General features: G+C 44.5%; 1 protein-coding gene across 2 annotated transcripts in view; it reads right to left on the bottom strand.

The window, feature by feature from the left end:
- SGCD (sarcoglycan delta) overlaps nt 1–22,745 on the bottom strand; it is a 1,063,424-nt gene extending 1,040,679 nt beyond the window's left edge. Inside the window, exon 1 of one of the 2 annotated variants that reach the window (XM_051844413.2) lies at nt 22,413–22,745. The gene's annotated coding sequence lies outside the window, so the exon portion shown is untranslated. The remainder of the gene's footprint in view (nt 1–22,412) is intronic. The other variant, XM_051844412.2, reaches the window with a different exon arrangement.
- Nucleotides 22,746–24,626: the final 1,881 nt, after the last annotated feature.

Here is a 24,626-nt window from a genome sequence, read left to right as displayed (position 1 = left end):
GTTCTTCACTTACTAATTGAAAAGGATACAGGCTATTTTTTCTCTCCCAATTAAATGCTTCCTTTGGTGCATCTTTCTGGGGCTATTTCCTTTTATTCTCTATCAGATAAAGGAAAATTCTACAAAGAATACTCTGGCTCTGATCTTTAATTAAGTAAACTTTCTCCTACATGAGGACATGATTCAAAGGAACTAAAAAGACATTAACTTTTTGTGCACTGCTAGAACAATCCTCATATATCAAACTATTATTTATCTAAGTCATGTAAAGATATATTCTCTATTTGCATCACCTCTGAACATATATTGTGAAGGCATTTGATTGCACAAACTTTTTCCAAGTGTCCAAACCCTAAGTATAACAACGAGGATCTTCTTCTTAACTTGCCTCCTAGGTTCATTAGGTTTTTATCCTTAAATTTGAAAGTGGAAAGTATTTCAGAAGCTGTAAATGAGAGAAATACTCCTTTTCTCAGATAAACAAGAGTGAATCAATAACAGAAAGCAGTGACACCTAAGGTCATTATGAGTTCAAAAAAACAATGCATCCCAAATTGACCTGAATTTTAAATAAATGTGTGTAAGTGTGTAAGTGTGGCAGACTGAGAAAATTCCACAATTGTGGAATATGTAGGTTTTGGTGACTAGTCTGCCAAAACACTTCTTGATAAACTATTGAGCCAGACAGAAAAATGTGGACTAGATTATTACATGATTAGCATAATAAATGTTACCAAGTGGACTCATCATATACAGAGAATTGCAATTCGTGACTGATATAAATCTGGGAGACTAAAATAAGCAAGGCATCTCAGGCTACAAGGCTCTCTCTGTGTGGCCACCTCTCTATTTTAACTGCCCCTTTTAATATCCCTTAATCAACAGCGAGGACGAAGTTTACAATGCCTATCAAATGTGGGCACATCACAAATTCTTGAGCATTACATTGATCTAAATAGACAAGAATATATGGACAATTATAATAAATACTTGACAAAGACAAGTGTTTCAAAGTTTAAACATTTCATAATCATAAAAGAAATAATTTACACTTCTCTGGAAGAAACTAAGGGTTGTACCTTGATACCAAACTCAGATTGCATGGAAGAAAACAGCATGAGATACTTACAGAGGGAGTGGTGAGTGCTTTAATGCTTTCTAAGTCTCCAGCTTTGATGCTTGTAAGCTGCACGATTTCAGAACCAACTCTCTCTTAGTCATGCTTTCCCTTTCTATAACATGTCAACTAACATTATTTCTTAACATGTGATAAGGACAAAGAAACATTAAATGAATGAATAATACTGATGATAGTAACATTTATTACTTCTTTGAATCATTAACTGCTAGATACTGTACTAACCTGCTAAATACGTTTTAACACTTATCTGTATCCTATCACAATATTTGGCACACAGATTTCTCATGAACTATGGCTCCAGTTATTAACTGGTTGGTTTCCCATCCTTATCCTGGAGAATCATGCTTAAATACTTAACCAAACTTCTTGATAGCCCCTTACTGCAGACTCTAGACACCAGAATCTACTGGATTGTGCACCACAGAATTTTGCCCCTGTGAGGATCAGTCTCACCAACAGTCATGCCTGTAAATCATGGTTGTTCATTTTTTAGTATTAAGGCTCTTCTTTGGAACTATTATTTACTTTGTTCACTTCTGGAATCTCAGGAAGGATGGCCAGACTTTCTCAATGAATGGTCACATGTGCCCATAGACCCTCATCAGCCTGGGCCACTTCAGGGAATGACTCTCAGGCTCTTTGTGGTATTCTCCAAAGTCAACTTAAAATGTGGGACATAATCTGCATTTCAGGCCATATCATTCCAAACACAGCCACAAAATGTATTAAAATATATCTCCATGTTTATGAGTGATATCATAACACACATCAAAACCCAATTGTACTCACTGGATAAGAGATGCAAGGGCTCCAGAAACCATGCCCTAGGATGCATAATTGAAAGACTATGAATGTTTAGTCTGCAGATATGGGAAATTAGGCGAAGAGTGGGTGAGTGAGAAAAAAGGACAGGCTCTCCACATGTTTCCAAGGATTCAGTTTGGAATCTTGAATAGGTACAAGACGTAAGCTGAACAAAGAGGCTTCGGCTAAGGAACCCAAGAATAATGAGATGCCCAACAATAGAAACAATCACAGTAAGTTGCAGCAAGAGGCAGGCATGAGGCGCAACACCTAAGTAGTTATTTGAAGGGCCCACATCCCACATCAGAGTGCCTGGTTCAAGTTCAAGCTGGACTTTCAAGTCCAGCTTTTGGCTAATGTGAATCCTGGGCGCAGCAAATATGGGGGACAGCAAATAATGGGTCAAGTACTTGGGTCCCTACTATGACAGCTGGAGACGTAGATTTGGTTCCTCTTAGCTCCCAGCTTTGGCCCAAGTCAGTCCTTACTGTTGCAGGTATTGGGGAAATGCAACAGCCAACAAAAGAGATTTCTCTCTGTCTTTGTATCTCTCTCTCTGTCTCTTTCTGCTTTACAAAATAAAAATGAAAATAAATTTGAAATTTTAAGAAGAAAGTTAAGAAAGTAAGTTCTTCATCATTGGAAATATTTAAGAAAAAAACCAATCTGAGTTTAGGCAGCTACAGAAGGTGTGCCTCACTCCTACCATATAATGTTAGATCCCATGTTTCAAACTCCCATCAATCAGACGCTAAATTTGGTCCTGCATAGTAGCTCTAGTATAAATATTTTCACACAGAAGCATATTAGAATTCTGTTTGTTAGCTACACCAGATGATTTGACAATTGACTCTCATATCCATACGATGATCATCAGTTGGGATTAATGAAAATCTCTCCACTTTGCCCTTACCATACTCTACTGCTGACTACACCTCTTTTCCTATCTCCATGAAACTGAGGGATCAAGTGGTCTCTGAAGATTCCCAACGTCAAATGGGAAAAACTCTGGCTTTCGAGGCACACTGAGCTTGTGTCAAGCCACTTGGATTCAGTGGTCTTTTTCCCTAATAATGAAACAATATTTTTTCTATTCATCTCAGAGGGCTACAGTTAGGAATGAAAGAAAGTCGCTTCTTCAAGCAGCTGGGAAACTTGTGTAAAAAGGTAAGGCATTATCACCACACACAAAGGATGGCTCATTTATTCATTTCAAAGTCTGATGGTAGGAAGTGAAATATTTTCTTAAAATAAACAGATTTGGGGCCAGCACTGTGGCACAGGGGGTTAAAGCCCCAGCCTGCAACTCCACCATCCCATATGGGTGCCAGTTTGAGTCTCGGCTACTCTACTTCCAATCCAGCTCCCTGCTAATGGCCTGAGAAAGCAGTGGAGGAATGGCCCAAGTCCTTGGGTTCCTGCACCCACATGAGAGACCTGGAAGAGGTTCCTAACTCTTGGCTTCAGATTGGCTCAGCTCTGGCTATTGAAACCACCTGGGGCATGAACCAGTGGATGCAATACCTCTCTCTCTGTCTGTCTCCACCTGTCTCTGTAACTCTTTCAAATAAATAAATAAGATCTTTAACGTATATACTTAAACACATTTAGGAGAAGGCATTTAGCCTAGAGTTTCATATGCCTGTATCTCACATCACATCACCCAGGTTCAGTTCCTGGCTCTGGCTCCTTACTCCTGCTTCCTGCTAATGCAGATGCCCTGTGATGCAGCAGGTGATGGATACAGTGATTTGGCCCCTGCCACCTCTGTGGCAGACCTGCATTGTGCTCCTGGCTCCCTCTTCAGCCTGGCTCAGCCCTGGTTGTTGCAGGCACTTGGAAAACGAACCAATGGATGGGACTGCACATCCTCTCTCTCTCCCTCTCTGCCTTGAAAATAAATATTTTTTTTAAAAAAGCCAACAAGATTTGAAAAATGATTGAAATGCCTATATTTTGAAAAAAAAATTCTGTGAGATCTGATAAAAATAAGAAATAAAAACAGCAGTGAATTGTATGTGTGTTCAACAACTTTATCCCTGAGTTGCAGCAAGTTTACCAATTCAATATATTTTATACCTACTTTGTAACACTTCACCTACAAAAACTCTATAATTTCTGGGGCCAGCACTGTGACTCAGTGGGTTAACACCTTAGCCTGAAGAGCTGGCATCCCATATGGGCGCCGGTTCTAGTCCCGGCTGTTCCTCTTCCTATCCAGCTCTCTGCTATGGCCTGGGAAAGCAGTAGAAGATGGCCCAAGTCCTTGGGAGCTTCTTCCAGGTCTCCCACGTGGGTGCAGGGGCCCAAGTACTTGGGCCATCTTCCCCTGCACCCACGTGGGAGACCTGGAAGAAGCTCCTGGCTCCTGGCTTCGGATTGGCGCAGCTCCGGCCGTTGCGGCCAGTTGGGGAGTGAACCATCAGATAGAAGACCTCTGTCTCTCTCTCTGCCTCTCTGTGTAACTAGAACTTTCAAATAAAAAATAAAATAAATCTTTTAAAAAAACTCCATAATTTCTCTTTTCAAGCTATACTCACAAATATGGGAAACGGAAGGTCAGACACAGTGGCAGCTTCCAGAAATTCCCAGTGACAACACAGAGAAAATGCCACCATTCGTGAATGACTCATCCTAATTGCTGCATACGTCAGCAAACTGGATAATTATAAAACTCTCCTTTTCCAAACATGTGATTTGAGACAGGGTTGTCAAAGGATCATTGGAGTGAGGGTCCCAGAAAAAATAAGGGAGCAAGCTAACAAGTTAGAATGTGGCAGAGAGTGAAGTATTGGCAATCAAGACTCTTAAGGCGGTGGTACAGTTTTTACATATGACAAGAACTGGCACAGTGGTTTGCAGAATGTGGTTCCTGGATCAGCAGCAGCAGCAGCTCTCTCAACTTGTGGGAAATGTCAAATCCCAGGCCAGCATTGTTAGCACAGTGGGTTAAGTAGCCTTTTGTGATGCCAGCATTCCACACTGGAGTGCTGGTTTGAGTCCCCTCTGCTCCAGTCCTGGTCCAGCTCCCTGCTAATGGTCCTGGGAAAGCAGCAGCAGATGACTCAAGTACTTAGATCTCTGCCACTCATGTTGGAGGCCCAAATTTAGTTTCAGGCTCCTAGCTTCCATGTGGCCCAGCCCCAGCTGCTGTGGTCATTTAGGGAGTAAACCAGCAGATGGAACATCCCTCCTTCTATGTCACTCTGCCATTCACATGAAAAAAAAAAAATCTTCCTTAAAAAAATAAAAAAAAAAAAACTAGAAGTGCAAACTCCCCAGTCCTACTCCAGACTTACTGAGTAGGAACCCATTGTATTCTGGAAAGATCTGCTGGTGATTCTGCAGCATGCTACAATTTGAGAAGCATAAGCCTCGAGTAGGTCTAAGATACAGACATATTAGATAGGAGCAAGAGCAAGATCACTGAAGGAAAATAATTTAAGGAAATGACCCAGATATTAGAAAAATTACTAACATAATGTAATCCTCAAGAAATATGGCTGCAGTAGTTTTCAGAAAAGAGAGTCAAGCAGTAAATATTCAGTTACTTAGGAAGCATGACCTGGGGAGGGGTGTGTGGGACCATAACAAGGAGGGGTAGCTGTTCAGTATAATCTGATGTTTCAAACTCCACCTCAGACAGCACATGGAAAGGCCCTGCAGCAGGAAGGAACATGAAAATAAAAAAAAAAAAATTAAGGCCAAAATGAACAGTGAGAGATGGAAAGTGGTGTGAGGTCAGATGAATAGGCAGGGAAAGAATTTTATTCATACCCTAAGAACAGCTAAAATAGAACAATTTTAAGTTGAACACAAGTGGCAGGATCCAATTTGTCTTCTTGCAATGTTCTTCTAAAGACCATGTGTAAGTAGAGTTGGACAGCTAGGGTATGAAGCTGTTTAGTAATTTAGGACTCTGGCTGATTAGAAGAGAGAGGATGAAATACTGAGAAGCATTAAGAATAATCCAGGGATTCTTGTTTGTCCAGCAGGTGCTATTTTATGAAGCCGGAGAAATGTCGAGGAGCGTGCATAAGCCAGGAAAACATTCTAAAACTTCTGATAAAAATGATCTAATAACCTTACACAATGGACTATGATCAGTGCTATAACTCAGCTACTACTATTTGTATAGATAGCAGACTGTGGGACCAGAACATTGAGGTTCAAATCTTAGATCTGCCACCCTGTAGCTAGCAACTTTCTTGCATGCTGGTCAATCATCTCACTTTAAAAATAGAAATAATTAGACTGCATACGTGGCAATAAAAGGCCCCCAACCTCCAAGGAAATGAGTGATTTTTCCATAGCCATTGTACAAAGAACTAGTTTTAAATTAATACAGATCAATCAATGGCAATTTAGTACCAATCCACAGTTAAAGGGTCACCAAATTCCTAAACCCCGTGCTTCTGAAAGACAGGCAAACCCTGTGCACCTTCTTATTTCTTGGCTCGCCCTCTAGGAATGACTATCATCCACTACACCAGATTCAGTTTGCATTTCTCTCCTCTCAAATTTATACTATCTTATTTGCATAAACAAGAGATTGATGTTTTTTATCAAAATGCAAAATTTTATAATAACATATCATAAATAATTATTGTGGTCCTACTGTTGATTTTCCAGTGTATAGAGTTGAAACACACTTATTTCCTCTGTTATATAACCTATTGTGTAAATATTCTACAACTTAGAGATTCACTCTCACAACAGTGAACATTTTGGTTCACCCGATTTTCTTGCTACCATATACAATGCTTCTATGAATATTCTGGAATTTGTCCACTGAAGCATATGCAAGAGTACCTGTATGTTGCTGCGTCATACACTATGTCCATGTTTGATTTCACAAGAATATATCAAAGTATATTCCTAAATGAGGGCCAATTTATTCTCCCTATAGCAATGTATTAAAGTTTTTTTCTAATATTTTGCATGCTCAGGCTCTTTAATGTGTTCTAATTTAGTGAGTATAAAAGGTATCTCACTGATGTCTCATTTTGCATCTCCCCAATTAGTTACAAAGTTGTATAATTTTTCCTGTTTATTGCTTATTTTGTTAGTCCCTTTCAGAGTAATTCTTATTGAAGTCTTTTGCTCCATTAAGTTGTTTATCTTATCATTTTTTAGTTGTATTAAAGGCATTTCTTTTTTTTCTAACTTATTTATTTGAAAGCCAAAGTTACAGAAGAGAGAGAGAGATAGGGAATGAGAGAGAGACTGATCTTCCACCTGCTAGTCCACTCTGCAGACGGCCACAACAGCTCAGACTGGGCCAGGCCTAAGCCAAGAGCCCAGAATTGCTTCTGGGTCTCCCATGTGGGTACAGTGGCCCAAGAACTTGGGTCATCTGCTGCTGCTTTCTCAAGTGCATTAGCAGAGAGCTGGATTGGAAGTAGAGCAGCCGGGTCTTGAACTGGTACCCATATGAGAAGCAGCACCACAGGAATAGGCCTAAACTGGTAAGCCACAACATCAACCACGCTTTGTAGTTTTTAAATTTTTTTATTTACTTTCATTTTATTTCAAAGGCAGAGAGAGACAGAAATATTCTATCTGCTGGTTCACTCCCCAAATACACACAATAGCCAGGTATGGGCCAGCCAAAGCCAGAGCCAGGAATTCAAACTAGCTCTCCCAGTGGGTGGCAGAGACCTAACCACTTGAATTATCACTTGCTGCCTCCCAGGGTGCTTATTAGCAGGAAGCTGGATCAGAATTGGTGTGGGGGTAGGGGGAGCTTGAACTAGGCATTCAGTCATGGGATACAGGCACCACAGGCAGCATCTTAATGCCTGTGTTCTTGCCACTACTTAATCACTTAGATGTGTTATCAAAAACATCTTTTCAGTTTATGATTTATCCTTCACTCTGTCTTTTGAAGAATAAAATATTTTTAAAAAATAGGATTTATAAGGTCAATGGTTTTCTTTGACTATCCTTTAACAAGACTTAGGGGAAAAGAGAGAGAAGTAGCAAGGAAGGAGAGGGAAAGGGATAAGCCAAATCCAGACAAAAAGGCATGTAGGAGGCTGTGGTGATTAAATACTTGATCTTTATTTTAAAGATTTATTTATTTGATTGGAAAGCAGAGGTACAAAGGGAGAAAGAGGGAGAAAGAGAGAGACAGACAGAGTGGGGGGGAAGAGAGAGAGAATCTGTCATCCTCTGGTTCACTCTCCAAATGAATTCAATGGCCAGTGCTGGGCCATGCTAAAGCCAGGAACCAGGAGCTTCATTAGGGGCTCCTATGTGGGTGCAGGGGCCCAAGTACTTGGGCCAACCTCTACCGCTTTCCCAGGCTCATTGGCAGGGAGCTGGATCAGAAGTGGAGAACCTGGGACTCAAAGCAGCGTCCATACAGGATGCTGGCCTCACGAGAAGCAACTTAACCCACTATGTCACAACACCAGCCCTAGCACTTGATCTTACCGTCTAATACATTATTTCTTTTCTCCAAAGAAACACAACTTAGAATATCATCAATATTTTGTATCATGTAAACTGTTTAATCTCACATTCTTAGTAAATAATTATTTTTAATTTGCTGTTGTAAGAGTTCAGTTGAGGTCATCAGTGTAACAATCCTGTACTAGGATGATTCTCTGATGATATGTTGAACACTTCACCCAAATATGGGGTTCCTGGCCAACAATATCCCGCTATAAGACGCAAACATCTGGTATCTGCCTTGCAAACACAGGTTTAAGAGAATCTTTTTTTTTTCTTGTATTTGATCTTTGACCCTGGTTCCTAAAAGAGACCTCCCAAGACTTGATATTTCCCTGGATGATAGACACTTCTAACAGAATTCTCAAATCCCTTGGAATTTCCTGGATGGTAAGAGCATCTTTTTGTTCTCCATGGGCAACTCTTGTTAGGCTCCTGGATTAGTCTCAACATTGGGGTGGCTGTCAAAGTAACTACACAATTAGAGGGCGGGAACTTTGGCCCCATACCCTCCATGTCCAAGGAGGGGACAGCAACTCAAAGTTGAGTTGATCAACAATGGCCACTGACAGAATCCCTACACACAAATGCAAAAGGAATGGACTGAGAGAGCTTCTAAATTCTAGGTTCACTGAGTGCCTAGAGGGAGGCACTTCCAGAGAGGACAGGGCAGCTCCTGGCCTCAACTCCATCCCTCAACACTCCACCCCTTGCTCTGTGCATTTCTCATCCCATTGTTCATCTGTATCCTTTAATCAGGAAATGTAAGTCAGGGTCTTTCTGAGTTCTGTGTGCCTCTTTAGCAAAGTCATTGAACCCAAGGCAGGGGTCCTAGGAACCCCAACTTTTATATGGTCAGAAGCATGTAATTGACATCTCATGGAGGGGACAGTTTTGCAGGACAGAGCTTGACCTGTGGAATCTGACACCATCTCCAGGCAGCTGGTCTCAGCATTGAATTACAGGATGCCCAGCCTGTGTCTGCTGGAGAACTGCTTTCTTAGTGTGTGGGGGCAAAAAACACACATATTTAGATGAGCAAAGTGAAGTATTCTGTGTTAAGTGTTCTACTGTGAATGTGCAAAGAAAACAGTTTGGTTTTCTCCTGTCTCAAACACTTCCCTGTCTGAATCCTAGTGGACTCACTGTCTCTAGCATCCACTTTAAGTCTTAATTATCACAATTTATCCCTCTCACTCTGCTCTAACTAAGTACAGCCTCGAGCTACACCCAGGACAGAAAGCTTTGTCTTTATTTGTTTACTCCTCTCCCAGGAACCCAAGGACAAAAGGTCCTTGATCAAAAAATGGTTATTGGTAATTTCATGGTGTGGAAAAAGTCCATACAACTGACTCATAAAAAGGATTCTTGAAAACAAACACAAAAAAATTACAATTACAGATTTTTCTCATTTCATAATAATGCATCTATTTATCATAAGTAAAATCAATGATGAGAAATATAAGTACCAAATATCCATCTTACAACTACAATTTGTGTCTGCAAAAATTCCAGAGGGAAGTGGGAGGGGGAATGTTATCATCCCTGCTTTGAAGGAAGATGAAATTCTTAATTTTGCATATAATAAATTACACTTGTTTGGGGGTAAATCTCCCCGTCTTTCACATTCTGAAACAAGGGAGAGGCACTAGAAATATATATTTCCTCTTCCAGTTTCCCAAACCAAAACAGACCTAATGATACAAGCAAAATCCCTCAGTGAATAAAATTACAAAGACTCTAGCTGCTCAAGACCAATTTGTAATCAGAGCATCAAGCCATACTGTACGAAAATGTCAGTTTTGGCACAGCCTTGATGAGCTAAGATTGAACACGCACGGGCCAGTTTATCATATTATCCAGACTGCCCTCTTTTAAAGCTGGCAGACCCAATTGAGTACAAAAAGGATTTCAGTTTGAATGATTTTTGCATTTGAAAAAGAACCACCCAGACTGATAACATTTTGCATTGCTATTTCTTTCTCAACACAAATGAATGCACAGAAAATGTCCTATATAAATATTTTCTCAAAATCAAGTGGTCCTAGATACATGTTTCTGCAACACTCTTCACTATGATGTGTAAAAATAAAATCTCGCTACTTTTGTTGGTGAAATCACTTAATTCAGTTAAAATGTATTCATGCATTTCAAGCACGGGACACCAGTCTCCCTCATTTCTCTGTTGGAGCCAGGGGAGGTGACACTGCGGGTGTTACACCAGAAAGTCATTTAGGGCAGAGTGGGGAGGGCAGCACTGCATGGCATTAATCCCTCATAATGTTTCAATTCTTTTCATTTCATCTATATCCATGAAAAGAAATCATTGTTTTTAAGGATTTATTTATTTATTGGAAAGGCAGAGTTAGAGCGAGAGCGAGAGAGAGAGATATCTTCCATCCACTGGTTCAATCCCCAAATGGCCGCAATGGCTGGGGCTGGGCCGGGCTGAATCCAGGAACCAGGAGCTTCATCCAGGTGTCCTAAAAGGGTGCAGGGGTCCAAACACTTGGGCTGCCTTCCACTGTTTTCCCAGGCCATAGCAGAGAGCTGAATCAGAAGTGGAGCAGCTGGGATTCCAACTGGAACCCATACGGGATGCCAGTGCTGCAGGTGGCAGCTTTACCTGCTATGCCAAAGTGCCGGCCACAGATGATTTTAAAATGAGAAAAATCTATGTAACTGAGTAAATGTAAAATTGCCTTCACACTTCAGAAATTCACAGCTAATAATTTAAAACTTGCTCCTATAAGAAATTTCACCATGTTTTCTGCCCACTGTTCAGGAAGTGGCTTCTTCCATCACTGCTGTGATTTTCAACCAAACTGATGAGTTCACTTTGTCATTGACTCTTTTGTTCAAGGAAGTGTTGCCTCACTAAATAAATGGGTTTACTGGGGGTGCTTTCAACTCCTTTCAAACTGTCTGCAATGGTAAGTGAAAGAGTTTGGCTGAATAACCTAGAATTTTGGAAAGGAAGATCTATTCTCTTATAATTTACAAAGTATTATATAACGTTCTTTAAACCTTCTCCAGAGCCCTAGCTGAGCCAGTTTGCATGGACTGTTGTATTTTGAATGCATGGCTGTCCATTGGCCTGATGGACACTCTTCCCTAGGAATCAGCCTGCTCTCCTGTAGTCCTCTGTTTCCAACCCCACTGGCTTTCTTGTTGGTTCTCAAATATGAAACTCACAACCCCCATCAAGGCCTTTGTCCTTGCTTTCCAGTCTGCATGGAACAACCTTTTAGCAGATCCCTTCTGGGCAACAGCCAGCTTAAGTCTCCATTACGCACAACTCTGCCATAGTCCACAGGCTCTGGGGCCACGTTCTTCAAAGGCAGGAAACACCCTCTTCCTTCCCTCCCTGTCTTTCTAGTATCCCAGAGATAAAAGGTCTTCAATAAATCATTCCTGGTGGTTTCATGCAGTGGAAAAAATTCCAACAATAGTAAAAACAAAATACTTGAAAATGTGCACAAATGAGGTATAAATCATTCTTAATTGACTGAGATGTTTCTTCTCCCCACATTTTCTAATAACCATCACCCAGATACATACACACCCCAGACATGCACACAAAATCCCTCATTCATAAAGGCCAGCTAGCATCAGAATCTGGATTCTTAACCATTATACTTTACTGCAGCTAACTAAACCCTGGTGCATCCACACAGTGGCATATAATGCAGCTCAGAAAAAAATAATGCGGTTGGCATTTTGGTGCAGTAGGTAAAGCAATGACCTGTCATGCCAGCATCCTATATAGATGCTGGTTTCAGTCCCCACTGCTTCTGATCCAGCTCCCTGCTAATGGTCTGGGAAAAGCAGTGAAAATGGACTTAAGTTGCAAAACAAGACCTATTGGATGCCATCATCCATGCGAAAGAGGAAGAACATGCTTTCCTGCCCACATTTATCTTTGAGAGGGCACAGAGGACTCTGGCACCAGGACAGTATCAGGAAAGGGGGAATTGGGCACTTGGGATCAGGAATGGGAGAATATTGACTTTCTATTAGCGGATAATATTTGACTTTTTATCATACAGTCATGTTAGAAAAGTTATCATTTCACAAAAGTTCTACCCACAGTCCCAAAAATCATTAGTGTTTGCAGAAAGGATTCTTTATAGACCAAGTATTGTCAAACCTAGGATCTCTGTTTGGTCCCTTTGAACATAAGAGTGACACCCTCTAGGTTTGGAAGGGGAAGTAGCCCAGACAAAGAGGCAAGTGCAGGGATAAAACACACAAGCTGGGATTAATGTTCTTCCATCCTCCAGGATCTATTCCCTGATTATTTGATCAAAAACTCTGTAGCGGCCCACAAAGACTATGCAGGCCCTGTCCCTCCCCCTTCACAGTCCTTTTCAACCACATTCACCACCAAACCCATATACCACCAGTTACCTCTGTCACTTAAATCTCACCAAAAATAAATAAATAAATAAATAAATAAATAAATAAATAAAATTTAACATGAGGGGAGCATAAGTCAAGCCCAAGTCAAAAGGCTGAAATGGGGGCCGGCACTGTGGCGTGGCAGGTTAACGCCCTGGCTTGAAGTGTCGGCATCCCCTATGGGCGCCAGCTCTAGTCCCTGCTGCTCCACTGCTGATCCAGCTCTCTGCTATGGCCTGGGGAAGCAGTGGAAGATGGCCCAAGTCCTGCACTCATGTGGGAGACCTGGAAGAAGCTCCTGGCTCCTGGCTCCTGGCTTCAGATTGGCGCAGCTCCTGCCGTTGTAGCCAATTGGGGAGTGAACCAGCAGATGAAGACATATCTCTCTCTCTCTCTCTCTCTCTCTCTGCCTCTCCTCTCCTCTGTGTAATTCTGACTTTCAAATAAATAAATAAATCTTAAAAAAAAAAGTATAAATGATGAACCATCAACAACAACTGCTGTCAGACTGAAGCTAAGCAATGTCCCAGGATCCACAGTCAAAGACGATTTCACTCGCAGGTACAAGTGGGTGTCAGGAGCTTGGATTCTAACAAGGGCTCTGCCACAAGTTTGTTAAATCCTCTAGGACAAAGAAATGCAGCCTCACCTCTCAGAACCTCTTTTCCCACCTGAAAAAGTCTACAGTATCAGTCTAAGTAACATTTTCAGATTGTGGTCTTCAATCCATTAGAGTCATACAATCAATTTTGTGGGCTGCAGCATGCATTTAAATTTTTTTTCTAATTCATAGCATGAATTTTTAAAATTGGAACAAAATAGACCTGACCAGCTATAGTAAGAATAGATACTATTTTTAAAATTTCAATTTCAATTATGTACATGAATACATAGTGTCTGTGTACATGTGTGCTGTAGATAATAGAGTAGGAAATACCAGTAAATAACCCATAGTAAGGATACTTTTCAGAAATTTTGTGTGATGGGTTTGTACTAGATAATGACGTAAGATGGATTTCTCAAGGTGTGGCACAGTTACTTGGCAGGCATAGGGGAAGATATCCTCTAAGTTCCTTTCAAGTTCAAAGCCTCACAGGTAAATTGAAGACTGCTTTACTCAGTGTAGTCAGAAAATAGGAAAAGTCTGGAATCAAAACCATGCTCTTCCCTTTATAGCATTGAGAATGGGTGCAAGTTAACCTTCTCAAGCCTTCACTTCCTTTGTGCACTCTAAAGATTCCACCTGGAGATGTGGCTGTTTGGAAATAGGAAATTGGAAAGAGAGATCATCTTTCTTCCTGCCCTTCTCCAATGCTTCTCTTGTGTTTCTGCTCAGACTATCTCTTGTTTGCCTGCTTTTTTCTATTCTTTTTAATCCTGCCTCTACTAGTTTTGTCAATTTGTGATAATTTCCTAATTCCTCTACCCATGACTACAACACTGGGTTACTGGGTAGATGCAATGAGAAAAATGCATGCAGAGAACTAAAACCATGTTGACACATAGTAGGCACTTAATAAATGGTGATAGGAACATTGCCAGAAGTAGGAGCAGGTAGTGGTAGCAAAAGCAGTGTCACATGGTATTTATCCTCAACACTAGTCAAAAGGCCTCTTTAAGAGGAGAAGGATGGTGAAGCATTAGGTTGAGACAGCCATGAGGTCTTACTCAGGAAATTTTGCATTTCAACACAGGACCACAGAAAATTCTAAATTATTTGAAGCTGAGAGGAATCAGTCTTTAATGGAAAGACCCAGACAAGGTAGAGACAAGAGCATTTGTTCTGGTGGTTAGAACTCATAGAGAGATGCCCCTCTTCTGCATCCACTCTTTAAATCAACTCAGAAATAACACCAAGGGCAGGCATTTGGCACGGTGGTAAAGTCGCCACACAGGATGCCTTCATCCCATATTGGAGCATCTTGTTGAAGTAGACACACATATGGAAGACATTGATGGAATCCTAGGCTCTTGGCTTTGACCTGGCCAGGTCCTGGCTATTGCAGGCATTTGAGGAGTGAACAAGCATGCAGCTCTGCCTGTCTCTGTCTCTATCACTCTGTTTCTAATTTTCAAATAATTAAAAAAAAAAAGTCCTGTAATTTCAGACTGGCTATGATTGAGAGAAAAAGAGAATCATTACCTGTGCCTTCTCTCCTTAGAATACCAGTATCATTTATTTTGAGTTGTTTTGGCAAATATTTTGGGATGTGAGGAAGGTACTATGTTGAGAAATTTCTGCTGCCTTGTCAGCACTGATTATAATGTTGCCAAAGGATCATCCACAATATATCGCACCAGTGATCTGCATCTTACTGTCTACATAATATTGACACCATGTGATAAAGATCTCTCTGTTAACGATGTCCTAGTACACTGAACACATTTCTGTATCTGACAATGTATTTTGGCTGATGCATTTAGCCAGATTCCAAAACATCCCAGAGGTAAAGAAAAGGATCCCAAACTGACCATTTCCCACCTAAAACAGTGTTGGGAAGAAGGGAAACCAAAGTCTCATCCTCTACTTTGTCAATGATGCTAAGCGAGTGACTTTGGAATGAACATCCGTATGTCTCAAACTCTTGAAATGTCACACATAAGAACCTCAAAGGAAGATCCCTGTCCAGCCACATTTCCTTGTTTGAAAGGTAGACTAAAAATGCCAAAAACCCACAAGGACTTGCTCTTATAGGACCTGCAAGATGCTCTCTCTTGAACTTCTGTGACCCTGGGAAATCCCATCAGCATATCCTTTCAGGCTGCCTCAGTCCCTTTCAGCATGAGCTCTACCTTGGAATTTTGCAGGAGACAGATTGTGTACAGCCTTCAAAGCAAACAAGTTGCTCACCGCAAATGTGTTAATCACTCTCTGCTGTGTCTTAAGAATCCTGGGCTGGCAGCCAGAAATCTCAGGCTCTCACAGTGACTCTGGCACTGCCTTGCTGGGTGACTTCAGGTAAGTCCCTCTCCTTCCCTGAGCCTCAGTTTCCTCATCTCATCTTCAAGTTGGTAGAACTATATTATCTCTAACCTTGATCCTTACTCCACAAGCCTATTAATTTTTAAAACTTTTGAGCTGAGAAACAAAAGTCTTTCTGAGCAACTAATTAAATGTACAGATAAAATCACATTAACTTATAAATCAGAATGTCCCTTCTAATTACATCTTAAGCAACATCAAAATGGAACTTGCCCAGAGCGAGCAATGTAGTTAATCAACAACTACTGATACCATTACACTCTTCTTATATATGAAGACCTGGCGCCTCCGGGGACATGTTATACCTCATGGCTTTCAATTCCACAGTTTGGATTTTTTTTTTTCTAGCATTAAAGGACAACAGCCACTTTTCCTGAGCCACAGAGATTTAGCTCAAAATTTCAATTAATCATTCAAAAAAATGGATTCAATAAATGAGCTTTGTATATGTCAGACATTGTCCTGAGTGCTATGGAGCTGATCTAAGACCAGCTTCTCGTTCTCAAGCAGCTTGCATATGATTGAGTGACAGATACAGAGAAGTAAAAGGACAAGTACACTACAGTTTAAGCAGAGGAGCATGTTGTAAAGACATCTAACCCGGTCCTTGAGGAATCGAGGAAGCAATGTCTATGCTGAGAGATCTTAAAAACAAATGGAAGTTAACCAAGCAATAGCAGTGGGGGATGAGTGCATGAAAACTCTTCTCCATAGCTGGAAAAGCAAAAGCAAATATTTGGAGGTGATTTTGATAAGGACTAGGCAGAGAGCTAAGTAGTGCACAAAGGAGCTAAGAGGCTGCCAGATAGTGTCTTGCTGCAGCCCTGCACTGCTGAATATTCGATGCAAATTCAGCACACCCACTTCCCTATGATGTACCTGAGCCTCCTGCATTGTGCATAAAGTATACCAAACTCTAGCGGGAGACGCCATGAAACCTGCCCAGAGGTCACCATGTCCACCAAACCGCACCCAAAACTCCACCTCAGCTGTATATCCAATTAGAGCATCACCCCCTACCTGATAAAGGGAGCAACCAAACTAGGTTGGGAGAGATTCTACCTCGTGAGGTTGCCTGCACTCACTTCCGAGTGTGTACTATCTCTTTAATCTCTTCAAATAAATCCCACTCCCATTCTTGCAGTCTATGTCTCTGCTTTGAATTCTTCTCTCAGGCTGAGACAAGAATCTGGGATTAATCTAGCTGGGAACACCCCACCCCGTAACAATTTCATTGCCCAAAAATTATCTCCCAAAGTTCAAAAGAGCCTCACTGTTCTATTTGACATTCTATGCAATGGACTTAATTAAAATGCAAACCAGAATGTGTTTTATACACAATAGTCTGCCTTAAAGTGCAACAGAGGAACTGTGGCTCACACCAACTTAGGAATAAAGGTGAGACTAAGGAAATCTAAAAGAATAGACCTGGGTTCTCAGTTATAAGTTCTGTGTGACCCAGGCAAGTTGCTTAACCTGCTTATGTCTATTTTAGCCATGCTTACATGGAACCTGGCACATGGAAAATATTTAACCAAGAATAGTAACAACCCTGGCTAATAGGCATGCCAGACATTGTACTTTAAAGACTCATCAGGATATATCTGTGTTGGGGCCAGCACCGTGGCTCACTTGGCTAATCCTCCGCCTGTGGCACCAGCATCCCATATAGGCACCAGGTTCTAGTCCTGCTTGCTCCTCTTCCAGGCCAGCTCTCTGCTGTGGCCCAGGAGGGCAGTGGAGGATGGCCCAAGTGCTTGGGTCCCTGTACCCGCATGGGAGACCAGGAAGAAGCACCCAGCTCCTGGCTTTGGATCAGCGCAGTGCCAGCCATAGAGGCCATTTGGGGAGTGAACCAATGGAAGGAAGACCTTTCTCTCTGTCTCCCTCTCACTGTCTATAACTCTGTCAAATAAATTTTAAAAAGATATATCCTTGTAACAAACGTGGGCAACTTATAATTATCTTCATCTTTAAGAAAAAGTAACAGATATTTAGGAAAGTGAAGTAACCAGCCCAAAGTTATAACAGCAAGGAAATTGGAGGTAGACTCTGACCCCCTACTGCCTATACTGAGTACCCAAGTCTCCAATACTATTTTTTTCACCTTCTAATCCCTACTGCCAGTCAAGCCACAAAACAGGTTTGCAATACTGAAATAGAAAAAAAATCCAGCATATTAAAAATGCAGACATTGTAAATGTAAGTTATTCCTTGCTTTGCATTCTATTAACAAATCACTGTGGTTATTTAAAATATATGGATCCCACAGTTGCTTATCAAAGCTACCTAATACTCAATTACCATCCTTGAATAAGAGGTCAGGGTTAAAAGCAACAGATTCAAAAGATAAATTTGGATCTGGAAAAGGAAAGATGACAAAACAGTTTGCTGGACAAGATGTCTGGCACCTTTGGCCACTTTTCAATGAAATAGATGGGAAAAGATGTTGAGGTCACCGAGAAACAATTTAAGTGGGCCAGAAAGAGACAGAGTGTGTGTGATGGCTCCTTCGTACCTGCAGAATGAGGCACTGATCTATTCTGAGGGAGTCAAAAGCATGGTAATGAAGGAGAGGGGAGGGGTCTCTCTAACAATAGAGCCAGGTACACTAAATTTGGAGACTGAGCTTGATATGTTTGACACGGGTACACTGGCTTGGCTCACGGTGTCATTTTGTGTCAAGTATTAGTATAAATACCAACACCTATGCACTGGAGGAACGTTTGCATTTTCCTTAAGTATTTTCTGACCTGGCTCAGGAAAAAAAAAAAAAAAAAAAAGGAGGCAGAACAAACATCAATGTGATTGTTACGCTTTTCCAAGAGCTTCCCAAGTTGTCTTGAGGTTGACCAGCTTGTTTCCTTACCCGAAGTACAGCAGTATGGGCTGCAACATACAGAAAGTCTACAACTTTCTTGTGTGTTTATTTTGCTGGGGGTAGGGAGGGCTTGGCGTTCTCCCCTTGAAGGGATCTACTGTTTCAGAATCCAGTAGGCATGAAATAATGAGGACAAAAGATATGCTGATGTGGGCTTGAGGCATGCACTAAAAACAGACTACTGGACTCTCTGCCTCCTAAGTTTTGATCCATTAAGTCTCAAGGGGGGAGCAGGAATTTTATTTTGAATAAGATACTCATGTGACCTTGTCAACCTGCCAGATACAATTAACTATTGCAGGGGGGAAAAAGGTTGAACAACGATTCCAGAGACCAGGGTGTGACCCCAGCTCTGGCATGCAGTGGGTGTAGAATCTCTGATAATTCGGGGTTCAGTTTCTTCAACCACTTATTCTCTTCAAGTGGCAGAATGGGGCAGGAGAGGGCTTGGGAAGCTTTCCATGGGCCTGTTGGCCCAAGTGTGTTAGGATTAGGAGTTAGCAGGGTACTCATTAGGAGTTTGACTCTGCAGTCAACCAAAGTTGAGCTCAAATTTCAGCACTGCTGCTTTATTGCTGTGCACAATGGACAGCTAATATGTATCACTGGGACAAGTCATGTAATTTCTCTAAAGTCTTGGTTCCCTCAACGATAAAGTACAAATGATAAGGGTACCTATGTCATTTTTTTAATCAAATGGGCAGATAACGTGCAAAGAATGCCCAGGACAATGCCCTGCTGAGTGCTCAGTATCAGTTAGTTGTGAACACTCATGACAAGGTCAACCAGAGGAGCTCTCTGCCTTCCCCTGGAGCTACTGTGATTAATGAGGTTCATGGAAAAGTCACCCTAGCTGAGCAACTTCCTTGGACTTGTCCTTTCATCAAGAGAAAATCACAAGAAATGACCTTTTCTGGAAAGCAAGGGAGGAGAGGAAGGTGTTAAACTGCCTCTCTCAGAAGGAAATACAGAACGAATTAGAGAAGGGTGCTACACCATACACAGAGTGTTCATTAAAGAGTGGTTCAGGGATGACCTGTTTAGAATCTGCTGGCACACTCATTAAAGTAGCACATTCATGTTCCTATTGGATCAGACTCCTGGGAGTGGGGTCCAGTCATTTGCCTTTCTCAGGAGCTACCCAGGAGCCTCTTCCAGAAATAGGGGCAAGAGAATCGGTAGCAAAACAGTGAGTGAAGCAACCCTCTGGATTCTCCAGTCCTGTATTTATGTAGGGGACAAAAAAGCAATGAAGGCAGAAACATTTGTGCATCTGTGCATTTGCCAAGCATCTCCACTTCTTATACTCTTGTTGTCTCCAGCGCAGCTGGGCTCCAAGCGGGTGTCCAATTTCTGCATAATTCATGACTCCCCAGGGAAACAAGCACTAACCAAGGGCTGGCTACTTAAGGAGCTGGATTATGTAGACTTCCGTAGAAAGGCAGTGTGGTTTATAAAAATTAAATACAAAAAGCATGGGCCTCCTGGCTGTCTGGCCTCTGTTCCTCCTCCCCACCTGACTTCTCCAGCCCAGTCTTTTTCTCGTATTTGCTCTCTTCCCTCACACTCTTCTGTCTTCACATTCCTCTCCATTGCTTTCCTTTCCACTCCTCTCTCCCACTCTTCCCTTCTTGTTCTTTGCCATCCCTACCATACAGCTTTCTTGTTTCTCTCTGCTCTCCTCCTCTCTCTGATTTTACTCCTTTCTCTTGCCCTGTCCTTCTATCGCTGTCACCATCTGTCTCTTTGCCACACAACAATATCTCACTGCCCTCTGGTCCTCTTGGCACCCCAGCCCCTGGCTCCCCCACCCACATGAAGCCTCCGAGAAGCAGGTGTCTGGCGAGGCACATGCTCCACGTTAAATCAGCCAGTGTGTGCTGCAAGTCAAGGGCTCACTCTACTCATTCTCCCTGCTCTGCTGCCAGAGGCAAGCAGTGAGTAGCGCCTTCAGCACTTTGGGAGGGAAACTAAACTGGGGCTGGATGAACTTTGCAGCATTACAGAGTAGAGCAAGCACAACGAAATGGCTCTCGCACCCAGTGCTGCCTGGAGAGGGGAAGCCCCGCTGTGCCCAGCGCTGACAGTACAGGTCACTTTGTGTCCAGGGAACAAACCTCCCACTGCCCGGTGGGCAGGCAGTGGGGTGGTGGCACTGCCCTGTGCTGTTGGGGAAACTTTAGCATCTCAAAAATCTCTATCATTCTTCTCATAGCCAAGCAACCCCCATAAAACACAAAAGCTAAGTAAGTACTGAGGGCCTAGTATTCACACTGGCTCCAGACAACCCCCCTGCCTCCCCCCTCACACACACACACACACACACACACACACACGGCCAGCTGCTCATCTATCTCCCAGCCCGGCATCCACCTCCAAGTGTTTCCTTTACAGACATTGCAGAACTTCTCCCGCGAACAGCAATAACTGTCTCCCGCCTACAATGGGCAAACTGAGGAATACAGAAGTCATGCAGCAGACGCAGGAAGTTACTTTGGAGTGCTCACAGCCTTTCGTGCCCAGAACCATTTGCACTTGACACACCTGATAAACAAACTTTTCCAGATGCAGCCCCACCCTCTCCCAATTCCAGTCTTGCCCAGCAGGTGCGCCATTTTTGTTGGGTAGTTTCTTCCATCCAGCTCTCACACCTTACTGCCCTCCACATGCATGCATCGGCACATAACTCCTGTACGCCCGCTCCGGTCCTTAAGTCCGGGGCTCAGGATGCCAGCCTAGGAGGCAGGTAGGGATAATAAGCTCTGGCCAGACGCCTGGCATTCCGGCACCCCGTACCCGGCCCTGCTGTGGAGGACAGAGAAAACTCTGAGATTTGGCTCCCTGCCCAGCAGCGGGAGCGGGAATACCCAGGGACTGGGAAGGCCAGGCTCTGGCTCAAGTCTCCACAGGAGACAAGTCCTCCTCTCCCAGCTGAATGATCCCTTAGTTGCCTGCAAGTTGAAGCCTCAATCAGGCACACAATGAGGTCGCTGTTTTCCGAAGGGAGGCATTTGGATGCCTCACACAGTCATCCCAAAGGGGCCTGAGAGCAGAGAGTGCATTTTCTTAACCATGTTCACATGTGCCCCTGGAAGCGGCAGAGCCCTGGGGTGGGAGTGCTTTCCTTCTCCAGAGCCCAGAGCCCAGCACCAGGCAGCCCGTGCAAGCCACCTGTTGGGTTTGTGCGCCCCCAAACCCACACCGCGGTGCTAGGAATCCCGGTGCCAATTCTGTCAGCGACAGTTAAATTTTACTAGCGCTTTCTCCTCGGGCTACCTTTGCTGACACACACTCCACCCTCCCTCTCTCTTGCTCGCTCATCCCCGTTCCTGCTTCTTTCCCTCTCTCCCTCACTTAATATTCCAGCAGTCTGCTCTTTAATGAAGCGCGCTTAGCCTCCCCTAGGGGCTCCGACTGCCCATGATCCCGGAGCGCGCCCAGGCGGCTGCAGATCTCCAAGCGCTTGGGCAGGGTGCTTGCTTAAGGCGCGGGTGGCTGAAAAGCCCCAAATGGTACGCGGATGGGGACGGTCAGTTTCCTGCTCTAGGAATTCCCTTTCTCCTTGGGAAGGGGAAGGGGGCTCCCTCCTCAGCTTAGAAATGAAAGAAATCAGAGGGAGCCCAGAAGGCAATCGGGTTGCTTTCCGACTGCCAGGTGCAAGGAGACCCAACTTTCTCGCATCTCCCTGTCTTCCCAGCAAGGCGCTAGCTGGGGCTACAGGGAGCCACGCCATGCGGGCTACTCACCCCTGGGTACGCGCGCTGCCCCCGCAGGAGCCCCAAGCAGATTGGTGCGCTCAGGGTCAGCGAAACGCCTTGGTGGTTCGCTCCTCTCCTGGGCCACGCGCGAGCGCTATGCGCGCCGAGCGGGGCAGCCGAGGGCAGTCGATCCCATGGGTGGCGAGGTGGCCGAGGGCGCGCCGCCCGACTGGGGGCGCATAGCTCCCGGGGCTGGCGCAGGCTGCGGCGGGGAGAGGGGCTCGCGGGGAAGTTGGCCGCGCTGGGGTAGACTTCGGACTTCGCGCTCACTCGGACTCGGGTGGCCGGGCGCGTCCTCCCGGGTAGGCGAGGTTCTCGCCCGCGGAATGGGGGCCGGCGCGGGCCAAGCGGCAGCAGGAAGCCTCGGCCGGCAGCCGCCTAGGAGGAGCGCAGCGGCATCGCGCCGTCAGGAGCCCTCAGCAGCGGCTGGAGCAGAGAGCAAGCAGGAGAGCCGGGTTGCCTCCTCCGGGCTGCGGGCGCTCCTTGCTCAGAGCCCAGCTCGCTCCAGCCCGCCGCGCCCCGCCGCGTGTCCTCGTCCTCCTCCTCTACGCGGCTTCGCCGGCTCTCGGGGCTCGGCTGGGGCCCAAGGCTGAGCGGAAGGCGGCCGCAGCTCCCGCAGCATGGAGGGCGATCTCCCCGGCTCGGGCTCGGGCTCCGGCTCCAGCAGCGGTAGCAGCGGCCGCCGCCTCCCGCGCGCCCACGTGCCGGAGCCCCGGTGTGCGCGCTCCGGCTGGCAGGGTAAAGGGAGGGAGCGCGGGCGAGCGGCGAGTGGGGGCGGCGGGGAGAGCCTGCACCCCCGCCGGGCGGAGGCGGACGCTGCCTAGAGGCTCCGAGGGCGCGGGGCTCCCGGCCCGCAGCTCGGAGGAGACTGGTGTGGAGGCTCCCCCGCTCTCCCTCCCCGTGCAGAGCGGAGGGGGCCCGGAGCGGAACGCGGGCGGGGGCAGGGGCTCTCCACTCCGCAGGATCTGCTGGAAGCGGCGGCCCGAGGCAGCTCGGCCGCTCCGCCTAAGGGGCAGGTTCCAAGTATCCTTGAACCCGTTCGCCGCTCCTCCGGGAAGAATGGGGTTCACAAATACCGGGCGACAGAGTCTGCGGTTCCTTGGGAAAGCTGATTCCGGCTTGCCCCGCCTTCCTCCCAGAGTAAGCACTTTTCCCGTTCACCAAGGGACTCTGAGGGGCTCCTCCTTCCAAGACGAGGGGAGTTGTCTTGCGCGACAGGACAGCCACCAATCAACTGACAAATAATTAGCGAGCAGGCACTCGGAGGGACACCGAGCCGAGTCCTGCAAGTTTGCAGTAGTCGAGGCTCTGCTGCTTAGGGATAGCCCTCCTGGAGCCTGATTGCCCCACCACGAAAGGAGACTCCATCCAGATAGACGTTAAGAAAAATACATGTGAGAATCTCAGTATCAGAAGACTATTCAGCAAGACGGGTAGTAGTAGTTCAACGCTAATGAGAAACATTATTAAAATTCAAAAAAAATTGCAGTCATAGAAAATTATCTCTAAGGAAAGAAACAATTAGAAAGGGGCACACTTACTGGGCACTACATGCAGTCACTTGGAGATCATAGTCTCTGATCTCGTTATCTTAGTGGAGAAGTTGAGGCTCAGAGATGACAAAGGCTTGGCCATTGTCCATGCCTCCCATTTGGTCAAACCCCAGCCAAGTCTGCAATCAACAAACCTGTGATTTTTCTGCCACATGCAAGTACACAAATTACATTCAGCATCATTATGATGAGACATAGGAAAAGAGGAGAGCAAGGAGTTCATTCGCCGCTGGATGAAAGAAGTGGGATTTCGAGTCAATCCTAAAGAGCAGGTAAGATTGGACCAGCTGGAAAAGTGAGAAGAAGTGAGGTTCAAAATGCAGGATGGAGAAGGACACCATGGAGCAGCAGCAAACAAGTTTAGCCGGAGCAGAGCTTGCCTAGGCAGTGGGGAGCCGCTGAAGAAAAGAAAAGAATGAAGGCTTCATTTTTGGATGATGAAAATATCCCTGTCTGAGGGGCAAGAGATGGAGGGTGGGGAAAGGCAAGGAATTGCAGAGATAGCTATTAGGAGGTCAAGGGAGCTATCTAGATGCAGGTGATTGAAATCTGAGGAAATGTGGAGGCAGGTAGAAATTGAAATAAAGAAACTTTTCCTGTCCCCGTTTTTAAAAACCTGTTTTGTAGGAAGTACACCATGGTTACTTGC

The sequence above is a fragment of the Oryctolagus cuniculus genome, chromosome 6 (genome assembly GCF_964237555.1).
Source record: "Oryctolagus cuniculus chromosome 6, mOryCun1.1, whole genome shotgun sequence".
Taxonomy (NCBI): Eukaryota; Metazoa; Chordata; class Mammalia; order Lagomorpha; family Leporidae; genus Oryctolagus; species Oryctolagus cuniculus.
This window is presented reverse-complemented; position numbering and strand designations above follow the sequence as displayed.